Source organism: Oryctolagus cuniculus, chromosome 7 (assembly GCF_964237555.1).
Source record: "Oryctolagus cuniculus chromosome 7, mOryCun1.1, whole genome shotgun sequence".
NCBI classification, from domain to species: Eukaryota; Metazoa; Chordata; class Mammalia; order Lagomorpha; family Leporidae; genus Oryctolagus; species Oryctolagus cuniculus.
In genome coordinates this window covers 89,288,532-89,314,083 of record NC_091438.1, presented here as the reverse complement: position 1 = coordinate 89,314,083, position 25,552 = coordinate 89,288,532, and the positions used below count along the sequence as shown (strand labels likewise).

At 40.2% G+C, this 25,552-nt stretch overlaps 1 long non-coding RNA gene across 2 annotated transcripts in view; it reads left to right on the top strand.

Annotated features, from left to right (window-relative positions):
* Window positions 1-1,135: 1,135 nt before the first annotated feature.
* The window catches only part of LOC103350140 (uncharacterized), a 102,319-nt gene continuing 77,902 nt past the window's right edge, over window positions 1,136-25,552 (top strand). Inside the window, exon 1 of one of the 2 annotated variants that reach the window (XR_007923570.2) lies at window positions 1,136-1,904. This is a non-coding gene — a long non-coding RNA (uncharacterized lncRNA). The remainder of the gene's footprint in view (window positions 1,905-25,552) is intronic. The other variant, XR_007923569.2, reaches the window with a different exon arrangement.

Below are 25,552 nucleotides of genomic sequence, written 5' to 3'. Positions count from 1 at the left end.
GACTTAGGGAAGATAGCAAAGGCATGGATTAATCATTTGCAGATGAAGATTCTAAACAAAAGAGACTAAGTAAAGAATGTGTGGATTATTTGGTATGTAAGTAGTTATAAATGTTGTCTTCATGAAATTTTATTTTCCACATATTAACATTCCCTTCTTTCATCACTTTAAGATCCTTGTCATGAATCATATGTTATGTGGTATTAATATCCCTGCTTTCAAGAAAAATAGTGTGTTATGTATGTATATGGTAAAATGTTAAAAATTATTAAATTAAAAAGAATACATATTTTTTAAAGGGAAAAACACTCAGGATCATTAGCCAGCAAATAAGAATCACAATGAGGGATCATCTCACTGCAATTAAAATGGCAATTTTCCAAGTCAAAAAATAACAAATATTGGTGAGGATGTGGACAAAAGTGAACCGTGATAGGCTGTTGATAGGAATCCAGATCAGTATAGCCATTATGGAAAACAGTATGGCTATTCCTCAAAAAACTAAAAATAGAGTCAGCATGTGACCAAACTCTCTCCCACCTCTGGGAACATATCTGAAGGAAATGAAGTCAGCATATGAAAGAGATACCTGTACTGCCATGTTTATTGCAGGCAAATTCACAGTAGCAACGATATGGAATTAACCTAGTTATACATCAAAGGATGACTGGACAAAGATAATGTGGTATATATACATGATAGAGTATTGCTCAGCCTTAAAAAGAAGTGAAATCCTGACGTTTGCAACAAAATGGATGGATCGTTATGCTAAGTGAAGTAAGAAGGACAAATTCCACATTTTCTTTTGTATGTGGAGATGAACACACATTCAAACAGTATAAAAACATGTGAATGCCACATTACTTAATATATAGACATTTATAAATGTTGTACTCACTGAATTATACCCTTTACATCATGATATGCATTTTCCTCTTCATTTTATTATTTGTTATGAATCACATATTATATGATTTTAATGTATCCATTTCTGCTTTCAAAAACAATGGTATGTATGTGTGTGTATATATATATGATATTTATGTATGAGGTATTTATGACAAATGTTAAAAAATTTGTTAAAACTAAAAAGTAAGTAAATTTTTTCCAGAAGGGAGGCACCAGCCACTTTGGGAGACATGAAAGACTCATGGGAATGGACACGATGAATTTGCATGTGGAAGAAATTAAGGTCCCTGGATCTCCTTCCCAAGACCCAGATGAATAACTGATTCTTGCTCCCATCCCTACTCCCCCACACTCCACTAGGTCAATCCACAATCTCTCTTCACGACATGCTATTCAACCTCTAAGAAAGAAAGCGCTCGGTTTCAGATTCTTTAGAAGGAGCTGGCCAGGGAGCAGAGGATGATGGGTTGGATGGGTATTTGCATATTGAAAGGTGACTGTCTGCTCTTCCAGAACGCAGAGAACCTGGAGGACACCGTTTCCCACTCCCTATCCTCAGGTAGGAGCCTGAAGAGCTTTTCTCCAGGAAAACAGAATCATCCTAAATGAAAAAGAACAATCTTAAATGTTGACTTGGTGGGATCTCCCACAAAGAACGTTGCTTCTCAATCATCCCACAATAAGAACTAATATTTAAAAAGTGGCAGATTATGAAATTGACACACAGTCACTGGGGAAGCGCCTCACGGCTGGTGGAGGGCACCCGGAAGCACAGTCGCAGGCTGCCAGACCGTGCTCAGGCGCAGTGGGGCGTGTGGCAGGTTCGCCTCTGTGAGGTGAGCAGTGCGCATCCATGGGCGGGTCTCCGCAGGTGCCTGCGTGCAAAAGGATTGCGGCCCCTGGCAGATGGGAGCAGGAGGGCCGAGGAGCCAGCTGCCCAGCACCTTTCACCTGGCTCTGTGGGGTGTTCCAAGTGTGCCTAAGAAATCGCTCAGGTATGAAGTATCAACAAATGAACTGATTAATGAAAAGCTAAGAATAATCCATACAAACATTGATGGAATTCCAGAATGACCCATCAAAATAAGAACCAAGAAGAAATGAAGCAGTTCTAGATAATAATTTTTTTAAAAACCACAATAATGGGGCCAGAGCTGAGGCATAGTGGGTAAAGCCATCGCCTGCTGTGTCAGCATCCCATATGGGGGCTGTTATACTTCTGATCCAGTTCTCTGCTAATGCGCCTGGGAATGCAATGGAAGACGGTCCAAATCCTTGGGCCCCTGCATTCATGTGGGAGACCTGGAAGAAGCTCCAGGCTCTTGGCTTCAAATTGGCCCAGCTCCAGCCGTTGCAGCCATTTGGGGGAGTGAACCGGTAGATGGAAGATCTCTCTTGTTCTCTCTCCTCTCTCTGCCTCTGCCTTGCTGTAACTCTGCCTTTCAAATAAATCTAAAAAATCTAAAATAAATCCCCACACACAACAATGAACTTTTCTGATGAGAGTTAAAAAACAAATTAGTGAATATTAACTGGGAGAAGACCAGGTTTCTGTCTTTTCCTATGCTGACCTCACTTTTTCCAACCATTTCTTTTTTTTAAAGATTTATTTAAATTTGTTTATTTAAATCTTTATTTATTTTTCTTTTTTGTCTTTTTTTATTTGACAGGTAGAGTTATAGACAGTGAGAGATAGAGAGACAGAGAGAAAAGTCTTCTTCCGTTGGTTCACCCCCCTAAATGGCCGCTACAGACAGAGCTACGCAGATCTGAAGCCAGGAGCCAGGTGTTTCCTCCTGGTCTCCCATGCGGGTGCAGAACCCAAGCACTTGGGCCATCCTCTACTGCCCTCCCGGGCCACAGCAAAGAGATGGACTGGAAGAGGAGCAACCGGGACTAGAACCCGACACCCATATGGGATGCTGGAGCCGTAGGCAGAGGATTAACCAAGTGAGCCACGGCGCCGGCCTCTGAATCTTTATTTATTTGAAAGAGTTGCAGAGAGAGAGAGAGAGATCTTTCATCTGCTGTCAAGGAAATAATAAACAGGATGAAAAGACAGCTATTGAATGTGAGAAAATATTCTTCAAACTACACATCTGATAAGGGATTAATATTCAACATATATAAAGAACCCAACTCAATAGTAAGAGAAAAAAATACTGAATTAAAAAGGGGCAATGGATTTGAATAGGCACTTCTCCAAATAGGACATGTGAATGTTAAACAGATTATCTGAAAAAATGCTCAAAATTATCAGAGAAATACAAATTAAAACCACAATGAGATAATTATCTCACACTTGTAAAAGTCAAAAAATAACAAGTGTTGGAGAGGATACAGAGAAAAGGTAATTCTTGAACACTGTTGGTGGGAATGTAAATTAGTACAGTCATTTTGGAAAATAGTTTGGAGGTTTTTCAAAAATTAAATAGAACTACTATATGACTTAGTAATCCAACTACTGAAAACAATTCAGAGGAAATGAAATCAGTGTGTTGAAGAGATATCTGTGTTCTCATGTTCTTTGTGGTATTACAATAGCCAAGATATGGATCTTCCTAAGTGTCTATCAACAGATGAACAAAGAAAATGATGCACACACACACAGCTGGATACTAATCAGCCATTTTTTTTTTTTTTTTTGACAGGCAGAGTGGACAGTGAGAGAGAGAGACAGAGAGAAAGGTCTTCCTTTGCCGTTGGTTCACCCTCCAATGGCCGCCGCAGCTGGCGCACCGCGCTGATCCGATGGCAGGAGCCAGGAGCCAGGTGCTTTTTCCTGGTCTCCCATGGGGTGCAGGGCCCAAGCACCTGGGCCATCCTCCACTGCACTCCCTGGCCACAGCAGAGGGCTGGCCTGGAAGAGGGGCAACCAGGACAGAATCCGGTGCCCCGACCGGGACTAGAACCCGGTGTGCCGGCACCGCTAGGCGGAGGATTAGCCTAGTGAGCCGTGGCGCCGGCTACTAATCAGCCTTAAAAAGGAAGGGAAACCTGTAATTTGCAATGGCATGGATGAACCTGGAGAACATTATGTTAAGTGAATTCAGGTACAGAAAGACAAATACTGCATGATCTCACTTAATTGTGAAATCTAAAAAAGTTGAACTCATAGAAGTGGAAAGTAAGAATAGGAGTGGAAGTTTGAGAAATGATAGTCAAAGGATACAAAAATTTCAGTTAAGAGGAATACATTCAAGAGGTATATTGTACAACACAGTGACTATAGTTAATAATGATGTTTTATATTCTTGAAAATGGCTGAGTAGATTTTAAGTGTTCTGTCATCACAATAAATTATGTTTGATGCAATGCATGTCAGCTAGATCTCACCATTCCTCAGTTTATACATATTTCAAAATAATATGATGTTTATAGTAAACTTATATAAATTTTGTCAATTTAAAAAATTGACATACTATATCCATGAAGTAAAGAAAATCCTAAAAAAAGAAGCAATATAACGAAAGAGATTTTTAAGACATAGCAAAATAAAAATTCAACAGGTTACATATAGTTGAGGACATCTTTCTGGGATTATGACAGAAAGAGATGGATAATAAATAAGAGGGAGCAATAAAATTATGCAAATTAAAAGACCAGTTATGGAAATCCTATAACTAAGTCCAAAAGGAAAACAGAAAATCCAGGGAGGAAATCACCAAAGAAATTGCTCAAGAATGGCTTTCATTTTTTTTTATTTCATCATTTTTAAATAAAGTGTCTCCATGTTGAAAGGGACTACCCAGTTTCCACAATAATGACCATAAGTGAATTTATGTGGATGATAATATTTCTTCGGATACAGCTTTCTCTGCAGTTACGAAGGCCAAAAGAGCAGTAGCTGAAACAAAATGAAAGTTGGTCTCTCATATATCATCTATCTCATATATTGTGTTGCTTGTGTTCAAACACAAGGAGCACATTACTTCATGATGTTGAAAACCCAAGCTCCTTTTATCTTGTGCTGTTATGCTTAAGATTGTGGCTTCATGCGGTAGGCTTTGTGGTGTAGGGTCAAGTTGTCTCTTGGGATGCCTGAGCCCACATGGGAATGTCTTGGGTAGGGCTCCACCTCTGCTTCTAATCCTGCTTCCTGCTGATACACTTGTGAGCAGCAGTTGATGGTCCACCTACCTGGGTCCCTGCCACCCACATAACAGGCTTGAATGGAGTTCTGGACTCCTGGCTTTGGCCTTGCCTGGTACTGGCTGTTGTGGGCCTTTGGAGCATGAGCCAGCAGATAGAAGATCTCCCTTTCTCTTTTGCTCTCTCTCTCAAACAAACAAGCAAATAAATAAGACTGAAAAACCATGTGGCTTTCTCTCTGTTTTTAAGATGGCTGCTTTGTTGGCTGGCACAGCCGCTCAATAGGCTAATCCTCTGCCTGCAGTGCCGGCACACTGGGTTCTAGTCCCGGTTGGGGCGCTGGATTCTGTCCTGGTTGCCCCTCTTCTAGGCCAGCTCTCTGCTGTGGCCTGGGAGTGCAGTGGAGGATGGCCCAAGTCCTTGGGCCCTGTATCCCATGGGAGACCAGGAGAAGCACCTGGCTCCTGCCTTCGGATCAGTGCGGTGCGCCGGCCACAGCACACCAGCCACGGTGGCCATTGGAGGGTGAACCAACGGCAAAGGAAGACCTTTCTCTCTGTCTCTCTCTCTCACTGTCCACTCTGCCTGTCAAAAAAAAAAAAAAAAAAAAAAAATGGCTGCGCTGCTTCCTTCTGTCACACCTAAATTGTAGCCAATAGGAATGGGAAGAAGCAGCAGTGAGGCCATCGCCCTTTCTTTGGGGTACCTATCTCAGAAGCTTTACATACTTTCTGCTCACATCCAGTAGGCCCAAAGCTGGTCACTTGCTCAACTCAGCCATATGAAACTGAGAACTGTAGTCTTTCACTTGGACTGCCCTGTGCCGAATTGAACCCAGGAGTCTGCTGAAGTTCTAGCCTGGAGACTTCTCAGGCAGAGCTCCAAGCGGGAATCGCAGCCAGATCACAAAAGGTCTCTCCAGGTTTAAGCAGATGGGGAATGTGCTGAGTTCCCACAGTGAAGGGCTGAGCTCTCTTCGTGGCACATTTCCTCACAGAGAGACACGCTCCAGGTTGAGTCTGAGAGAATTCTGTGTGTGTGTGTGTGTGTGTGCATGCGTGTGCAGATTCTGGACCATAGATACTTGTTAATGAATGAGGAGTAGAAAAAAGAGACTGAAGAGAAGGATCTAGAAAGATACACTAAGAATGTGAGAAAATAGATGACTTTGGTGGGGCAGCACATCCCTTAATGATATCTTATGATTTTACATTAAGGACATTTTATGATATTGTATTTTCACATCAGGCATAAAGAGCCATATTATTGTTTGGTGTTTGGCTCAGGAACTGACAAAATTAAATGAAAACCATCTTAGACTCAAGTCCTCATAAGATAATTTCCCATTCCTTTTGCATATACACTGATTAGTTGAGAAAATGTTTCTACTTGAATGTAGATTAGTGGTTTGTGAAAAATAACGTAAATTACCCTCCACAAGACTTAAAGAAGACAGTATTACAAGATGGAAAGAAAAATTTTGTTCCAGGTATGAAACATAGGCCATAAAAAGCTGGGAAATAAGCCAGAAAAATATTGGCCTGAGTATTGAAAAAAACTAGGATTCTTCTGAAAGATTAAAGACCAATAGGCAGTGTTAGGACTGTTGATTGAAGCACAAATTTTAACAATGAGAGGTTGTGAAGAATAGAATTTCACACAATAACTCATAGCATGGGCTATGATCCTAATCATATATGCCAGAATATAAAGAGAAAAAATGTTATTACAGCATTTTCTCTAAGTGGAGACTAAGGAATCCTGAGGATTTTATGAGAAGTCTACTTTAGAGAGATTTTTATTTCTGTGGACCAAAGAGCTCCCACCTCAAACCCCGTTGAGATTTGCTAATCAGTAGATGTTAAGCCTTCAATATATTTTGACAATAGACTGTAATAATAATTATTATATTGTATGTACTTGTAGCGGCCTCATCTAAGATCTGCGGAAAGTGGGGAGGGAAGTAATCATTTTGTGTACTTTATTAACTCATTCATTATATGAAGTGACATTGGTTATATCAAGATTGCATAATTGTCTGTTTTAAACTATGGATTTTTTCATAAAACAGCATGAGTGTATCATGCCAAAGTAATATGAGTGTGAAAGCATATCCATCACAGAATAATAAAAGAAGGATAAGATCATTCTACAAAATGAGACACAGATTGTATTTGCTCAACTGGCTGCCAGTTGGTTGTCTGATAAAAGAGCTAATATGTAAAAGTCAGGTTACAGACTTGTATTACTGTATTGTATGTAGACTTGCATAGCTTGTATCACTGGCAAAAGTGGCATTTCTGTCTTGCAGATGGTATGCCCCAGGCACTACAATGTGTATGGTGGAAAGGACTTTTGCATAAATTATCACTGCCTTCAGTTTTGAGTTAGTGCTGCAAACTAGAGCATTCTAGCACTTTACATCTCTGGGCTATAATGAGCCGTAGCTTTGGATATGTGAAAAGTGGGAGTTGGACAAAATCTTCCAGTTTCAAAATATTGAATTATGATTTGAACTAAAGGAGAGGCACAGTTAATAACTGCAGCTCCGAGGACTAACTACTTCTGCAGATCGGTTGCAAGAGGTTATCCTCCACCTAACAGGAAGTACTATGGAAGTGCTTGCAGATGACTGTGTAAAGGATGTTTGAGAAGAAAAAAAGTGACTCACAGTGTCTCTGACTGCTGGCTATGTGGAGAGAATGGGGAATATCTGAATCAATTGGCTAACCTTGGCAGTGCTCTGCTGTGAAGAGGTCTTTTGGAGAGCATGTTTTGGATTAAGGAAGAAGGAAGGAGAGGATCCTGTGGAAAAGAAAGCTGAGTGAGGATAAGAGAAGCAGAGTGCAAAATGTGTAACTGTGCATGTGCATACGTGCCCACATATGTTCTCATGCAAGCTTCCATGTGATTGTGCACACATGTGCATTTCCACATTCCCCTCAAGAGCTAACGTGATTTGACTCATCTCTGGCTCCTTTCCTTTCTCGATATTGCTTGACCATATTTTGAATACTTTGACAAAGTTTTCAAGATGCCTTTTTGGTAAGAATAAAGTTTTCTGTTGATGTGAGACTGTGTTAGTCAGTTTGTGTTACTCTAATGAAATACCTGAAGCAAATTAAGTTCATAAAGAGAAGTTTATTTAGTTTACAGTTTTGGAGGATCGAGGGCATGACACTGACATTGCCTTAGCTCTGGTGAGTACTCTCTTCACTACATCAAGTCATGGATGGCAAGATGGTCATCATGGGACCACATGTGGGAGGGAGCAAGTTATCATATTGCCCAGCAGGAGATAGAGAGAGAGGGAGCTTGGTAGAGCCAGGCTCAGACTTTCCTAACACTTTTGTGTTAATGACCTTGTGGTTACAAGAAGACTACCTGAGTCCCTTCTGTGGATGTTGTCCTCGTTTGACCTGAGAATTCTCCATTATGTCCCTCTTCTTAAAGGATGCTATTACCTCCCAGTATGGCCACCTGTGGGATGAAGCCTCCAACACATGGATCCCTGGGGGACAAATCACATCTACACCATAGCAGAAACGTCTATCATAATGGCAGGCTGTAAAAATCCTGGCTTTTAAGAATAAACTTTAAAGAGTTAGATTTCTTTATCCTTTTTAGCTATGGTGAATAGGTAAAATAAGAAATAAAGATAATGATGCAGAAAAAATATTTTAAAAATATATTGAGTGGGTATTTAGGACATTGGTTTGGGTGCTGCTTGAAATATCCACATTCCATGTTACAGTACCTGGATTTGAGTTCTGTCTCTGCTTCCAATTCCAGCCTCCTGCTAGTGTGTGCCATGAGAGGCAGTAGATTGTGGTGACTTAAGTTCTTGGGTCTCTGTTACCCTTGTGGCAGTCCCAGATTGAATTCCATACAGCTCCTGCTGTCAGCCTGGTCTAGCCCTGGCTGTCATGGGCATTTGAGGAGTGAACAAGGAGATGACAGAACTCTGCCCATCTGCCTCTGTTTCTCTCTGTCTCTGTCTCCGTACCTCTCAGATAAATAAAAATAGTAAATAAATAAATGTTAAAAATCTAACCTGTAATTATGGATAACATCTGGTAAAAAATGTAACTTCTGGTCATGAATTTTTTGAAGCTGAGATTACATGAGTAAGTTTGACGAAAGAAATGTAGAATATGGGTTAATAGCACAGATTTTGGAATGATACTGGTGCAATCTGAAATCTTTCCTTACCAATTGTCTTATCTTAGTCTACTAAACTTTTAAGCTAAAATTTTTTGATGCAGAAAAGGGGTGTTATTACATTCATCAGTTTTCATTTGCTGAAATGAAATACCTGAAGCTGAATAATTAGTAAAGAAAAGAACATTATTTACCTCATAGATTTGGAAGCTAAAAGTCCAGAGAACATGGTGTGTGCTCTGGCAGGGCCCATCTCATGGTGGATGACATCACAATGGTAGGAGTGTGTGTGAGAGGAAGAGATCATGTGGTAAGACAGAAAGTCAAAAAGTAGCCAGGATCCAGTCTTGCTCTTACAGCAACTCACTGTAGGGGAAATATCCAGGGTCCTAGAGAACTATTTAAGCCCTTCTGAGGGCAGCACCTAACAATTCCCACTTGGACCCATCTTTTAAACACTCTGCCACCTCTTAACATCACCATACTAGAGACCATGCTTCCAATACACGAACAGTCGGGGAACAAATTGCATCCAGCCCTAGAAAGTATATTTGCTATCTCATAGCTCTGTGAAAATTGAAATAGATTATGAATGGGATTCACTTAACTCATAGAGTCTGATAAATGGTTATTATAGTCTTTTTTAAACACTTATATGGTAGGCACTCAAGAAACATTTTGTCTATTTATGTATTCGTTGTAATTTGAAAGAGGGAGACAGAGAGAGAGAGAGAGAGAGAGAGAGAGAGAGAGATTTTCTATCAATGGGTTCTGTCCCCAAATGTTCAGGTGCTGCATGTTGAGTGTCTGGGATCCAAGCAATTGAACTATCACTTGCTTCCTCCCCAGATGCTTGTTAACGCGAAGCTGGAACGGAAGCAGAGCTGGGAGTTGAACCCAGCCCCTCTGATACGGTAGCTTGACCTCTGAGCCAAATGCCTAATCTAAGAATCATTTATTTTACTAATATTTCCTGCAGTCATAGGTTCAGGAAATCAACGATGTCATGTATGTTGTTAGCAAAATTAACTGAAACGTCACAAGTGTCAGTTGCTTGCTAGAACACCAATGAACTTATTGTAATGCTTTCTTTTGCTGGGTTGTCTGGGAGTAGGGACATATTTTCCCTCCTAAAACTGCTAAAATTTTGTGAAAGAGAAGAGCAAGAATGGGTCACAGTGCAGAAGATTAACAGGGATCTGACCTGGGTGGGAGGCAGATGACTTGAGAGGTAGGGAAGTGGAGATTGAGCAGATGTAAACGCAGTGGACCCCAGAGCATCAGCTCAGGATTGCCCTTTCTCTTCTTCCCCCCTTATTCCTCCCTTTCTTCTCTTCTCTGCCTCTCCCTCTCTCCCATCTCCTCTCCTTTTCATTCCTGTCCATTCTCTTTACTCCTGTTCTCAGGAAGTGAGTTCATTTGGAAAGTCACAAGCCAAAGAAACTGAACACATCTTATGCTGGGCTTGGCAGTTCTGAGACCTGTGTGCAGCTTCAAACAGCTTCCTGTGAAACCTCAGGGTTTTATGAGATACTTCTACAGTTTCATGCTTAATTCAATTTAGGGAATATTTCATTTATTTCAAAAGCTGTGACCTAAACCAAACAAGAACAAAAACAACCCCTCCCCCTCGCAATCCAACCATATCAACAAACACTGAGATGTGATTTTTGCCAACTTTTAGCACTTTAGAGACCTGTCAAGCATACTATGTGCTCTGGGTTTAACTTACTTTCCTGCTGATTTCAGGCTGCGGCTGCTTTGTTTATTTATGCTTATATGTGACCTTTCTACAAATGTGTAATTGATTAGGAAGGAAGGAGTTTTGCTCTGGTGTTTCTTTGAATTCAAGCCCGCACGTCTGTTCATGTAAAATTGTACAAGTGAGTTCACTAGTTCAGCACATGTATGCTGTGATCAATTAAATGCCAGCTCAGGCACATCTGCTTATCTCATGCTCTTCCTGTGGCTTATTAGACAGTTGTGCAATAACAAGTGCACTGTATAGTGTGCGTCATGACCACTGTGTGCTAAACATAGTGTCAGAGGTTATTTACCTAAATTAAACGTACACATAGGTAGAACTGTTAAAACTTAGGTGAAGTAAATGCCGTGCCAATGAGAAATTGATAGCTAATAAGAATAGCAAATTTCAGAAGAAATTTCGTGGGAGATGTCATAAATATTATCAAGATCAGATGACACAAGTCAAGTTATACCAGCCCCAAATATAGCACTCTGTACACAAGGTCTTCATTGTGTTTGGGAAATTAAAACTTGCAAAGTTCTTTGTGAATTCTGACAAATTCTGAATTTCTGAAATAAAATCTTTTTTTAAAAGATTTATCTATTTATTTGAGAGTCTGAGTTACACCCAGAGAGAAGGAGAGGCAGAGAGAGAGAGAGAGAGAGAGAGAGATCTTCCATCCACTGGTTCACTCCCCAGATGGCTGCAACGGGCAAAGCTGTGCTGATCAGAAGCCAGGAGCCAGGTGCTTCTTCCAGGTCTCCCACGCGGGTGCAGGGGCCCAAGGACTTATGCCATCTTCTACTGCTTTCCCAAGCCATAGCAGAGAGCTGCGTTAAAAGTGGAGCACCTGGTACCTGAACCACTGCGCAATGGGATGCTGGCACTGCAGGTGGCAGCTTTACCCACTATGCCACAGCGCTGGCTTCAGTCAAATCTTAACCCTAAAAATCAGTCTCCCAGCATCTGCTAGTGCAATTTGAACCACTTAATGTTCTTGAAAAAGTGCCCTTAAAAATGTAAACCTGCCAATAATAAAGAATTTGTAGCACCATTTAAAGTAATACTGAAAGTAAGAAAAAAGTACAGAATTTTAGGATAATACTCATTCAGTCCTGTTGATTCGGTAACAGTGATGGTAAATGAGTAAGCTCTGAACACTCACTTATGCCTGAAGCTGACAATGTGTGAAAAAGACTCTAAGAGGTAACCTGTGCAGAATTTTCTACTTTAAAATGTTAAATTATATGAAAACATTGCAATCCAACTGTTTCAGAGTTGGAACAACATTGTACCTTGCACAAATTTTTTTTTTTTTTTTTTTTTTTTTTTTTTTTTTTTTTTTACAGGCAGAGTGGACAGGGGGAGAGAGAGACAGAGAGAAAGGTCTTCCTTTGCCGTTGGTTCACCCTCCAATGGCCGCCGTGGCCAGCGCGCTGCAGCCGGTATACCGTGCCTATCCGAAGGCAGGAGCCAGGAGCTTTTCCTGGTCTCCCATGGGGTACAGGGCCCAAGCACATGGGCCATCCTCCACTGTACTCCCTGGCCACAGCAGAGAGCTGGCCTGGAAGAGGGGCAACTGGGACAGAATCTGGCGCCCCGACCGGGACTAGAACCCAGTGTGCCGGCGCCGCTAGGTGGAGGATTAGCCTAGTGAGCCGCGGCGCCGGCCCAAATTTGTTGGTTTTTTAAAAGATGTGAAGAAACAAGCAAACACCAAAGATAAATATTACTGAGTAAACCATTAAAGCACATACAACAGGAAGAGTATTTAAGTTTTACATTAATGTTTAAAATAGGCCTGCAAATAAGTTGTCAAAAATGCATGGGTGTTGAAATTAGCATTGAGCAAGTAATGGTTGGAAAAACTACAGGAGTTCTGATTCATGTAAGAATAGTTGCCAAGATGAGTTCACATAAATGGACCATGTTGTGCAGAAAACCACGCACTGCAAGGCAGATGAACGAACATCTTGCAAAATGGTATTTGCCTCTGTGATAGGAACTGCCAAACTTTTAAGGTGTCCTCTTTATACTGCAGAAATTCTAGCAATATTTGTGGCTATAGAGATGATGAGTTCCCAAATTCACTTTACAATTGAGGTTAGCTGGTTTTGCCAAGGCCAAGTCCTGCCACAAATCTTTCAAATGAGACATGGTTTTTTCCCCTCTCTGGTAACAACGCTGTTAAGAAAACCTCTCTTAAAACATGGCTGTGCTTGCTTTCCTCTCTTGCTGACATTTTTAATAAGCTGAAGGGACGCAAATGGCAATGCTTGCCTGCCATGTTAATCTTATTTACAACTGCATATGAAGTGTTAGCAAAGGAATTGAAACTTAAAGTTTGGATCCAATATGGAAAATCAAATAAATTTGATTTTCATGAAACTCTGAGGTCATATGTGATAAAGATAGGCATTGATATATATATGGGATTCCTAGATGATATTATTGAATATCTAATAATATTTCAATATATATGACTTACATATGTGTATATTTATATATACAAGGATTTATGTTTATTGAGAAAACTGTTCATCACATATTATTCTGACATATTAGCATTAGAAGTTACAGAAAGACTTTGTTTGACTCCTCTTTCAAGTTTCTGGATGTCATTTATCAAAATCTTTTGAGACTGCAAAGCAGCACGTTAAAAGATTTAACTAGTCACCTCTGTAAATCAGGATTTTCTCTATTTTATACAACCAAAACAAATGCAGCTATAAATGGGATATTTGTGCAAAATCCAATTATAACTCTGAGTCCTAGCAGGTGATTTCAAAGTTTCAGGCACAGACTAATAGTCTTATTTTCTTCCTGTTGATTCACTTCTTGAGTATGTATTATGAATACAAAATTATTAAGCAAATTCATTCCGAATCACACATTTGTATATTTTATATTGAAGTTCCTGTTCAACACTATATCATATTATTTCATTTCACTTTTTTCTTCTCATTTTTATAGCTATAGTATCTTTCATTTATATTTATTAAACATCTATTATGTACCAATAATGTCATAGGTTCTGGGAACTGAATGATGAAGAGGCTAGACAAGATCTCTGATTACAAAAAACTATATTCCTTTAAGAAAAAAATCAAAGTGCTGTTAAAATTTTGAAAACTTTGGTCTTTTAATTTCATATCTATCACAAGGAGAATCCAACCTAAATCAGCAAATCTTTCTTTTCTTACTGATGCTTCAAATGGAACAGACCTCCTGGAGAAATTTTAATTGAGCAGTGAGAAGACCTTAGAATCAAAGCAGAGGGAACACTGGACACCTCTAGTTCACACTAAACTGCCCAGAACCTACGCTTTAATACCTGAGTACTTGGGGTGGGCATTTGACATAGCAGTTAGGATGCCAGCTTGAGACACCCACACCCCCTTGTTGGAGTGCTGTGGTTTGAGTCTTGGCTCTGTTTCTCATTCCAGCTTCTTGATAAGGTGTACGCTGTGAGGCAGTAAGTGATGACTCAAGTACTGGGTCCCTGTCACCAGAGTGGGAGACCCAAACTAAATTTCCAGTTCTTGGCTTAGCCTGGCAAGGTTCTATTTGTTGTGGACACTTGGGGAACAAACCATCAGTTAGGAAGTATCTCTCTCTCTGTTTTGTAGTATTATAAATAAAATACATTTATCAATACATATTTCTACCTATTCTGGTTTCCCAACTTTGTTAGTGTTTATTATATTTTGTTATGCAGCCTAAAAAATTTTTAACTTTTATTTAATGAATATAAATTTCCAAAGTACAGCTTATGGATTACAATGACTGCCCCCCCCATAACTTCCCTCCCACCCGCAACCCTCCCCGTTCCATCTCCCTCTCCCCTTCCATTCACATCAAGATTCATTTTCAATTCTCTTTATATACAGAATATCACTTTAGCATATATTAAGTAAAGATTTCAACAGTTTGCACCCACATAGAAGCATAAAGTGAAAAATACTGTTTGAGTACTAGTTATAGCATTAAATCTCAATGTACAGCACATTAAGGACAGAGATCCTACATGGGGAGTAAGTGCACAGTGAATCCTGTTGTTGACTTAACAAATTGACACTCTTGTTTATGGCATCAGTAATCACCCTAGGCTCTTGTCATGAGCTGCCAAGGCTATGGAAGCCTTTTGAGTTCACTGACTCTGATCATATTTAGACAAGGTCGTAGTCAAAGTGGAAGTTCTCTCTTCCCTTCAGAGAAAGGTACCTCCTTCTTTGATGACCTGTTCTTTTCACTGGGATCTCACTCAAGGAGATCTTTCATTTAGGGTTTTTTTTTTTTTTTTTTTTTCCCAGAGTGTCTTGGCTTTCCATGCCTGAAATACTCTCATGGGCTTTTCAGCTGGATCCACATGCCTTAAGGGCTGATTCTGAGGCCAGAGTGCTATTTAGGACATCTGCCATTCTATGGGTCTGCTGTGTATCTCACTTCCCATGTTGGATTGTTCTTTCCCTTTTTTATTCTATCAGCTAGTATTTGCAGATACTAGTCTTGTTTATGTGCTCCCTTTGGCTCTTAGTCCTATCATTATGATCAATTGTGAATAGAAATTGGTCACTGGGACTAGTGAGATGGCATTGGTACATGCCACTTGATGGAATTGAATTCGAATCCCCTGGTATGTTTTTAACCCTACCGTTTGGGGTAAGTCAGCTTGACCATGTCCCGAATTGCACATCTCTTCCCTCACTTATTCCAACTCTTATATTTAACAGTGATCACTCTTCAGTAAAGTTTCAACACTTAAGAATAACTGTGTATTGATTACAGTATTCAACCAAAAGTATTAAGTAGAACAAACAAACAAAAATACTAAGAGGGACAATGTATTAAGTTGTTCATCAACAGTCAGGGCAAGGGCTGATCAAGTCATCGTTTCTCTTAGTGTTCATTTCACTTTAACAGGTTTCCTTTTTGGTGCTCAGTTAGTTGTCACCGATCAGGGAGAACATATGGTATTTGTCCCTTTGGGACTGGCTTAATTCACTCAGCATGATGTCTTCCAAATTCCTCCATCTTGTTGCAAATGACTGGGTTTCATTGTTTTTGACTGCTGTATAGTATTCTATAGAGTACATGTCCCATAATTTCTTTATCCAGTCTACTACTGATGGACATTTAGGTTGGTCAAAAGTCTTAGCTATTGTGAATTGAGCTGCAATAAACATTAATGTGCAGACAGCTTGTTTGTTTGCCAATTTGATTTCCTTTGGGTAAATTCCAAGGAGTGGGATGGCTGGGTCGAACGGTAGGGTTATCTTCAGGTTTCTGAGGAATCTCCAGACTGACTTCCAAAGTGGCTTGACCAGTTTGCATTCCCACCAACAGTGGGTTAGTGTCCCTTTTTCCCCACATCCTCGCCAGCATCTGTTGTTGGTAGATTTCTGAATGTGAGCCATTCTAACCGGGGTGAGGTGAAACCTCATTGTGGTTTTGATTTGCATTTCCCTGATTGCTAGTGATCCTGAACATTTTTTCATGTGTCTTTTGGCCCTTTGGATTTCCTCTTTTGAAAAATGTCTATTGAGATCCATGGCCCATCTCTTAAGTGGGTTGTTTGTTTTGATGTTGTGGAGTTGAGTTTCTTGATTTCTTTGTAGATTCTGGTTATCAACCCTTTATCTGTTGCATAGTTTGCAAATATTTTTTCCCATTCTGTTGGTTGTCTCTTCACTTTCCTGAATGTTTCTTTTTCATTACAGAAACTTCTCAATTTGATGCAATCCCAAATATTAATTTTGGCTTTGACTGCCTGTGCTTCTGGGGTCTTTTTCAAGAAGTCTTTGCCGGTACCTATATCCTGCAGGGTTTCTCCAATGCTCTCCAATAATTTGATGGTGTCGGGTCGTAGATTTAAGTCTTTAATCCATGTTGAGTGGATTTTTGTGTAAGGTGAAAGGTAGGGGTCTTGCTTCATGATTCTGCATGTGGAAATCCAATTTTCCCAACCCCATTTATTGAATAGACTGTCCTTACTCCAGGAATTGGTTTTGGATCCTTGATCAAATATAAGTTGGCTGTAAGTGCTTGGATTGATTTCTGGTGTTTCTATTCTGTTCCATTGGTCTGTCTATCTGTTTCTGTACCAGTACCATGCTGTTTTGATTACAACTGCCCTGTAGTATGTCCTGAAAGCTGGTATTGTGATGCCTCCAGCTTTGTTTTTGTTGTACAAGATTGCTTTTGCTATTCGAGGTCTCCTGTGCATCATATGAATTTCAACATCATTTTTTCCAGATCTGAGAAGAAGGTCTTCGGTATCTTGATTGGTATTGCATTGAATGTATAAATGGCTTTTGGGAGAATGGACATTTTGATGATATTGATTCTTCCAATCCATGAGCATGGAAGATTTTTCCATTTCTTGGTATCCTCTTCTATTTCTTTCTTTAAGGTTTTGTAATTTTCATCGTAGAGATCGTTAACATCCTTGGTTAAGTTTATTCCAAGGTATTTGATTATTTTTGTAGCTATTGTGAATGGGATTGATCTTAGAAGTTCTTTCTCAGCTGTGGCATTGCCTGTGTATACAAAGGCTGTTGATTTTTGTGCGTTGATTTTATATCCTGCTACTTTCCCAAAATCTTCTATGAGTTCCAATAGTCTCTTAGTAGAGTTCATTGGGTCCTCTAAGTAAAGAATCATATCATCTGCAAAGAAGGATAGTTTGAGTTCTTCCTTCCCAATTTGTATCCCTTTAATTTCTTTTTCTTGCCTAATAGCTCTGGCTAGAACTTCCAGAACTATATTGAATAGCAGTGGTGAGAGTGGGCATCCGTGTCTGGTACCAGATCTCAGTGGAAATGCTTCCAACTTTTCCCCATTCAATAGGATGTTGGCTATGGGTTTTTCATAAATTGCTTTGATTGTATTGAGGAATGTTCCTTCCAAACCCAGTTTGCTTAGAGTTTTCATCATGAAGGGTATTGTATTTTATCAAATGCTTTCTCGGCATCTATTGAGATAATCATATGGTTTTTCTTCTACAGTCTGTTAATGTAGTGTATCACATTGATTGTTTTGCACACATTGAACCATCCCTGCATACCAGGGATAAATCCCACTTGGTCTGGGTGGATGATCTTTCTGATGTGTTGTTGCATTCTATTGGCGAGAATTTTATTGAGGATTTTTGCATCTATGTTCATCAGGGATATTGGTCTGTAATTCTCTTTCAATGCTGCATCTTTTTCTGGCTTAGGAATTAAGGTGATGGTGGCTTCATAGAAAGAATGTGGGAGCACTCCCTCTTTTTCGATTGTTCTGAATAGTTTGACAAGAATTGGAGTTAGTTCTTCTTTAAATGTCTGGTAGAATTCAGCAGTGAATCCATCTGGTCCTGGGCTTTTCTTTGTTGGGAGGGATTTTATTACTGTTTCAATTTCTGTCTCAGTTATGGGTCTGTTTAGGTTTTCTGTGTCTTCCTGGTTCAATTTAGGTAGATTGCATGTGTCCAGGAATCTATCCATTTTTGATAGGTTTCCCTGTTTGCTGGCATACAAGTCCTTGTAGTAATTTCTGATGATTCTTTTTGTTTCTGTAGTGTCTGTTGTTACGTTTCCTTTTTCATCTCTGATTTTATTGATTTGGGCCTTTTCTCTTCTTTTTTTAGTTAGTTGGGCCAATGGGGTGTCAATTTTGTTTATTTTTTTCAAAAAACCAGCTCCTCGTTTGGCTGATTTTTTGTAATTTTTTTTTTTTTTTTTGGATTCAATCCTGTTGATTTCTTCTCTGATTTTAATTAATTCTCTTCTCCTACTAGATTTGGGTCTGGTTTACTGCAGATTTTCTAGATCCTTGAGATGCATTGAAAACTCATCTATTTGGTGCCTTTCCTATTTCTTGATGTAGGCACCTATTGATATAAACTTTCCTCTTAACACTGCTTTTGCTGCGTCCCATAAGTTTTGGTATGTTGTGCTGTTATCCTCATTTACTTCCAGAAAGTTTTTGATTTCTCTTTTAATTTCTTCTATGACCCATTGTTCATTCAGGAGCATGTTGTTAAGTCTCCATGTGTTTGCATATGCTCTAGGGATTCCTGAGCTGCTAATTTCCAACTTCATTCCTTTATGGTCTGAGAAGCTGCACCGTATGATTCTAATTCGTTTGAATTTGCTGAGACTTGCTTTATGGCCTAGTATGTGGTCAATCCTAGAGAAGGTTCCATGTACTGCTGAGAAGAATGTAAAATCTTTAGCTGTAGGATTGAAAGTTCTGTAGATATCTGTTAGATCCATTTGGGCTACAGTGTTGTTTAAATCTACTGTATCCTTGTTGATCTTCTGTCCTGTTGATCTGTCTATTTCTGAGAGTGGAGTATTGAAGTCCCCCAGTACTATTGTATTGGGGTCTAAGTCTCCCTTTAAGTCCCTTAACAAATCTTTTAGATAAACTGGTGCCCTGTAATTAGGTGCATATACATTGATAATCGTTATATCTTCCTGTTGAATTGATCCATTAATCATTATATAGTGCCCCTTGTTGTCTCTCCTAACAGTTTTTGTGGTAAAGTTTATGTTGTTTGATATTAAGATGGCTACACCCACTCTTTTTTCATTTCTGTTGGCATGGTATATCTTTTTCCAGCCTTTCCCTTTCAGTCTGTATGGATCTTTGTTGGAAAGATGTGTTTCTTGTAAGCAGCAAATAGATGGGCTTTGTTTCTTAATCCAATCAGCCAATTGGTGTCTTTTAACTGGACAGTTCAGGCCATTAACGTTCAATGTGACTATTGATAAGTAGTAACTTTGCCCTGCCATTTACCAAAGATATTTTCTAATATGTGCTTTGAACTTCCTGTGATCTTTTGCTGTGAGGTTTCCATCCTTTACCTTCTTTCATACTGATGACCGTGTTTCTGTGTTTCTGTGTGTAACACATCTTTAAGCATCTTTTGCAGGGCTGGACGAGTGGTGACAAATTCTTTCATTTTCTGTTTGCTATGAAAGGTCTTTATTTCACCTTCATTCACAAATGAGAGCTTTGCAGGATATAATATTCTGGGCTGGCAGTTTTTTTCTCTTAGTACCTGGGCTATATCTCGCCATTCCCTCCTAGCTTGTAGGGTTTCTGATGAGAAGTCTGCTGTGAGTCTGATTGGAGATCCTCTGAGAGTAATCTGACGTTTCTCTCTTGCACATTTTAGGATCTTTTCTTTCTGTTTCACTGAGGTGAGTTTAATCACAACGTGTCGTGGTGAGGATCTCTTTTGGTCATGTTTATTAGGGGTTCTATGAGCTTCCTGTACTAGGGTGTCTCTGTCCTTCTCCAAACCTGGAAAATTTTCTCCTAGTATCTCACTAAAAAGGCCTTCTAATCCTTTCTCCCTCTCCATGCCTTCAGGAACTCCTAGAACCCGAATGCTGGATTTTTTAATAGTATCCTGAAGATTCCTGGCAATATTTTTTAGATTTCTAATTTCCTCTTCTTTTCTTTGGTTTGACTGTATATTTTCGTGTTCTCTGTCTTCTAGGTCTGATCTTCTCTCTTCTGCTTCACCCATTCTGTTTTTAAGGCTCTCTAATGTGTTTGTCATTTGATCTGTTGAATTGTTCATTTCATTATGATTTCTAGTCACTATCACAGTTTCATGTTCTACTAGTTGTTTCATTTCATTTTGATTCCTCCTTAATATTTCATTTTCATGAGAGAGATTTTCTATCTTGTCCATTAAGGATTTCTGTAGTTCGAGAATTTGTTTTTGAGAACTTCTTAATGTTCTTATCAATTTTTTGAGATCTGTTTCTTGCATTTCTTCTATCTCAACATCTTCATAATCTTGAATTGGGGTGTCTTGTTTTGGGGGGGCGTCATAGTGTCTTCCTTGTTCTTGTTACCTTGGTTTTTGCATTTGTTCTTTGGCATATTGGAGATATTCTTTGGTTTCTTTGGTGTGGTTTTTTTTCTCGTTATACTGTGACTCTAGATTAAGTGGACTGTCTGCTTTTGATGGATCTTTAGAGGCTGTGATGGGTGTGGCCAGAGAGCTTTGTTTGGTTCTTCAGGGTTAAGGGTGTGCCAAAGGTGATTCACCCAGATTGTTCTCTTGCTTGCTTGCTCTCTCTCTCTCTCTCTTTTTTTTTTTTTTTTTTTTTTTTTTTTTTTGACTCAGTTGGGAAGTAATTCCACATAGCTGAGTGGAATTGAGAGTAGTTGATGTATGAAATCTGGCCTTGTGGGTATTCATCTGCTTACTGCTGGGACCACACAAAGAGTTTATGCAGCCCTCAGTGTGGTCTCAAATTTCTCCACAGTCTCACCAGGTTGCCCCAGGTTACTGAGTTTGTGTATTCGGTGAGTTCTCTTGCCCTCCCTCAGTTTTTCACAGTCTCAGTTGGTTAGCTCCACACTTTCATTAGGTGTTAACCTCCTGTTATTTCTCCCCACCAGAGTCAGGTTTTTCTGCTTGGCTAATGAGGGGCACCCGCTTTACATATGCAAAATGGCGCGCGCTGCTTTACATACGTAAAATGGCACCTGTCCTTTTTCTTGCTCGGCTTTGTAAGGTGAGTGGAGAGAGAGGCTAATGTCTGTTTCGGTTCCTCTTATGTATTCAATTTTTTCTCTCTTCTGGTCAGCCTGGTGAACTTTCCCCAGTGGGGTTTCAGGCCTCGTTCTCTGTAGGCTCTTTCTGCCTTTCTCCACCAATGTCTCGGTTACCGGGGTTTTTGTCTCACTTCCCCTTCCAGCGCTGGAGCACAGACTCTGCGACTCAGCTCCCACGGCTCCCGTGGCTCCTGTGGCTCCCTCAGCTCCCGCTTCTCAGCTTCCACGTGGTGGGCGACCTTGTTCTCCCCGTAGGTCCTCCGTGTCACATCCACTAGATCCAGAAGAGTTTCCTCTGCAATTTTTTCCTGATCCTTTTCCTGAGGCTACCGTAACTTCACTTTTATTAAACTATCTTTTCCCGGACTATCGGTGCGCGCCCTCACTATTCTGCCATCTTGGCTCTGCCCCCAAATCCAGCTCCTAAAATTTCTTTTATCATATATATGTTCATACATTTCTTTCATCACACACACACACACACACACACACACACATATGTATATGTATATATGATAAGGCTCTAATTTCTTCCCTAGAGACTTAGAGTAGCAGGACATCATACTCCTGTTGGGGTGCATATATAGGGGAAGGCTAGCTACACTTGCCCAATACAAAGTGTAAAGGGATTTATAGACATTGTATTTTATGTTACCCTCTTCAAACACTTTATTTCAGAATAGTTTAAATTTATAAAACAAAAATTGTGAAGTAATACAAAGAGTTCCCATATGCCCCTTACCCCAGTTACTCTATTAATATCTCATATTACTGTCTTTGCCATAATTAATGAACCACTCCCAACTTCTTCCACTTCTTTAAATCCAAGCTCCTTATTTTAAAATAGTCTCTCCAGGTTTGGACCTGAAGTTGGGTCAAACAGAGATACTACCCAAAATAAAGGCTGTACTAAGGAAGGAGGGTGTTGCACTTGCTATTTTTTATATGGAAAGATTTATGTACCTGCTTATATTTTGATGCCAGAATTTAGAAGTGATACACATACTGAATTCTGGGATAACACTTAAAGGATCAGTGGAGCAGGAAGCTTCATCATACACATCAGATTAATACTGAAAATGCATTTTTATCTGTCAACCTCAAATCATGTCTCCTTTCAGTATTCCATTTACAAGGATGAGCAATGAAGTTTATTGCCTTAGGGAAGGACAAAGAGTGGTTCCTTCCTGGAACCCATAGGTCAATGATGCACTTTCACTCTCAAAACTGGCTGTTCTCGGGTTGGTGTTGAGGTACAGGTGGTTAAGCCACTGCCTACAATATGAGCATTCCATATGGGCGCCAGTTTGAGTCCCAGCTGCTCCACTTCTGACACAGCTCCTTGCTAATGCACCTTAGAAAGCATCAGAAGATGACTTTGAGTGCTTGGGCCCCTGCCACCCATGTCAAAGACCTGGATTGAGTTGCAAGCTCCTGGTTTCAGTCTGGCTCAGCCCAGGCCACAGTGGCCATTTGTGGGGTGAACCAGCAGATGGAAGATCTCTCTCTCTCTTTCTATCTCTCTCTCTCTCTCTCCTCCCCTCACTCTTTCTGTAACTCTGCCTTTCAAACAAATACATTTAAAACAACAAAAAACCTGGCTGTTCTGAGTCCAAAGTAATAACAGTGAAATTGAGACAATCCCCAAAGAGAAAAGTATCTCCTAAACAACTTTTGTCCTTATTTGCCAAGTCCAGATCTGAGTTGTTAGAGAACGGAATTGTTTTTAGATGTGTCTGGGTAAATAACAGAATAGGATATGACAAAGATAAGTGGAACGTCTACCTCTATCCTCCCTCCCTCCCTCCCTCCCTCCTACTCTCCCTCCCTCCCTTCCGTCCTCCCTTCCTTCTTTCCTTCCTTCTCTCTTTCTCTCCCCTCCTAGAATTTATAATCAAATAAATATGTTCATATTATGAAGGAATCCAGGAACATGGCTGAGTTTGTACTTATGTGTATGGGTATATAAATACATACAAACTACCATGACCTCCTAGAGCATACAACTAAAGATCACAAATCTTTAGGAAAGGGAATAGAAAACTTTTTGTGTTAAGAGTCATATAGTAAATTGTTGAGGTTTTGTGGGCCCTGTGGTTTCTGTTGCAACTACTCAACTCTGTCACCATATGACTAAAGCAGTCATAGGTAATATGTCTGTGTAAAAGAATGGTTGATTTCGTTTTCAATAAAGCTTTTATTTTTTTTTAACAGGCAGAGTGGACAGTGAGAGAGAGAGACAGAGAGAAAGGTCTTCCTTTGCCATTGGTTCACCCTCCAATGGCCACCGCTGCCAGCGCGCTGCGGCCAGTGCACCACGCTGATCCGAAGGCAGGAGCCAGGTACTTCTCCTGGTCTCCCATGGGGTGCAGGGCCCAAGCACTTGGGCCATCCTCCACTGCACTCCCTGGCCACAGCAGAGAGCTGGCCTGGAAGAGGGGCAACCGGGACAGAATCTGGCACCCCAACCGGAACTAGAACCTGGTGTGCCGGTGCCGCAAGGCGGAGGATTAGCCTAGTGAGCCGCGGTGCCGGCTCAATAAAGCTTTAATTATAAAACCAAGTGGCAGCTTGGATTTGGCTCAGAGGTCAGAGATTGCCATCCCCATTCTAGGAAACACCTCAGATGTTGATATCTCAGATGTATTATAGAACATCTGTGGGTGTGTGCAGGTTGTCACGAAAAATGGTGAGCATTGGAGAACTGAAATAAAGATACAGAGTCCATTGCTATTAGGGAATGGTGATTATAAATCCTGGCTGGGTCTGGTAACTCTCCAAAATGTCAGTGTATGAAAGGGACTTCCTAAATTTGTGGAAAATATGTATTATGAAAATGCTCTCTGTGGATTTCATACGTTTTTTGTACTAAAATAAACTTCTTGTTTCATTCCATTTTTTTCCCACTAAGTGTTTGAAAAACGCTTGCATGTTTCAGTCCTCAGTAATCAAAAGACCAGAGAAGACAGCTAATCAAAGCAAAAGGGGCAAGGAGACACAACTGTAGCTGAGGTCTTCCTTGCCCACTGAGCCTTGAACCTGTTTCCTTTGTACTGCTACTACAAATCCTCAAGACCCAGCAATTTGTACAGAACATGCAGTTATGGGGTCTGGGAAGTCCAGTATCCAAGTGCTGACCAGTTTTCTCTCTGCTGAAGGCCCAATCTCTACTTCCATGGTGGCGTCTTGAAGCTGTTTCCTCACATGGTGGAAGGCAGAAGGGGGAAAATGGCACAATGCTGTCTGAAGCCTCCTTTAGGAAGTATTGATCCCATTCACGAGGGTGGAGTCTTCAGGACTTAGTCACTCCCTAAAGCCTCCAACTCTTATCACTGTCACATTAGTGATTAAGTTTTCAACATGAGAATTTCAGGGATACATTCCCATCATAGCAGCCTCCTTGCCACCATGTACTCAAACATCATCCTGACATGATGCAGAGGGAGAAGATGAACTCTGAAAAAGTCAGCATTTACTGAACAGATTAAGAAAATCAAAGATAATCAAATAGTATCAGATTGAGTTTACTAGATTGCATTATATTTAGTTCTCTAATTTTTCTAATTTAGTTCTCTAATTTTACCCAGCAAAGGGGCAGGGGGAGGTCATGGTAGGAGTTTAGTAGATAATGTAACAGTTGGTATAAGTAATACAAAAATAAGCAGCTATTGTTTTGGAATACCTGTGAGTAGTATTAGTGAACTGTCATCTTACTAATAGTGTGTTGATGTTGAAAAACTCTGTGCTATTTGATATATATGGTTTTCTAGATTCTTGCCCTACTCTCACTTCCAATCTGTGCTTAGAGGAAGGGCACAGAAGAGGATCAGAAATGTATTTTACTCATTCCTATCAGCCAGCAATGTTTTGATGAGATTTCACTTTCTATGTTTCATATTGCAAATATGAGACTACTTCAAAAATCTGTAGAAAATAGAATGAAAAGTTTATTTTGAGGGATCAGTGCTTCAGCATAGTAGGCTAAGCCTCTGCCTGTGGCACCAGCATCCCATTTGGGTGCCCGTACATGTCCTGGCTGTTCCTCTTCCTATCCAGCTCTGTGCTTATGGTCTGGGA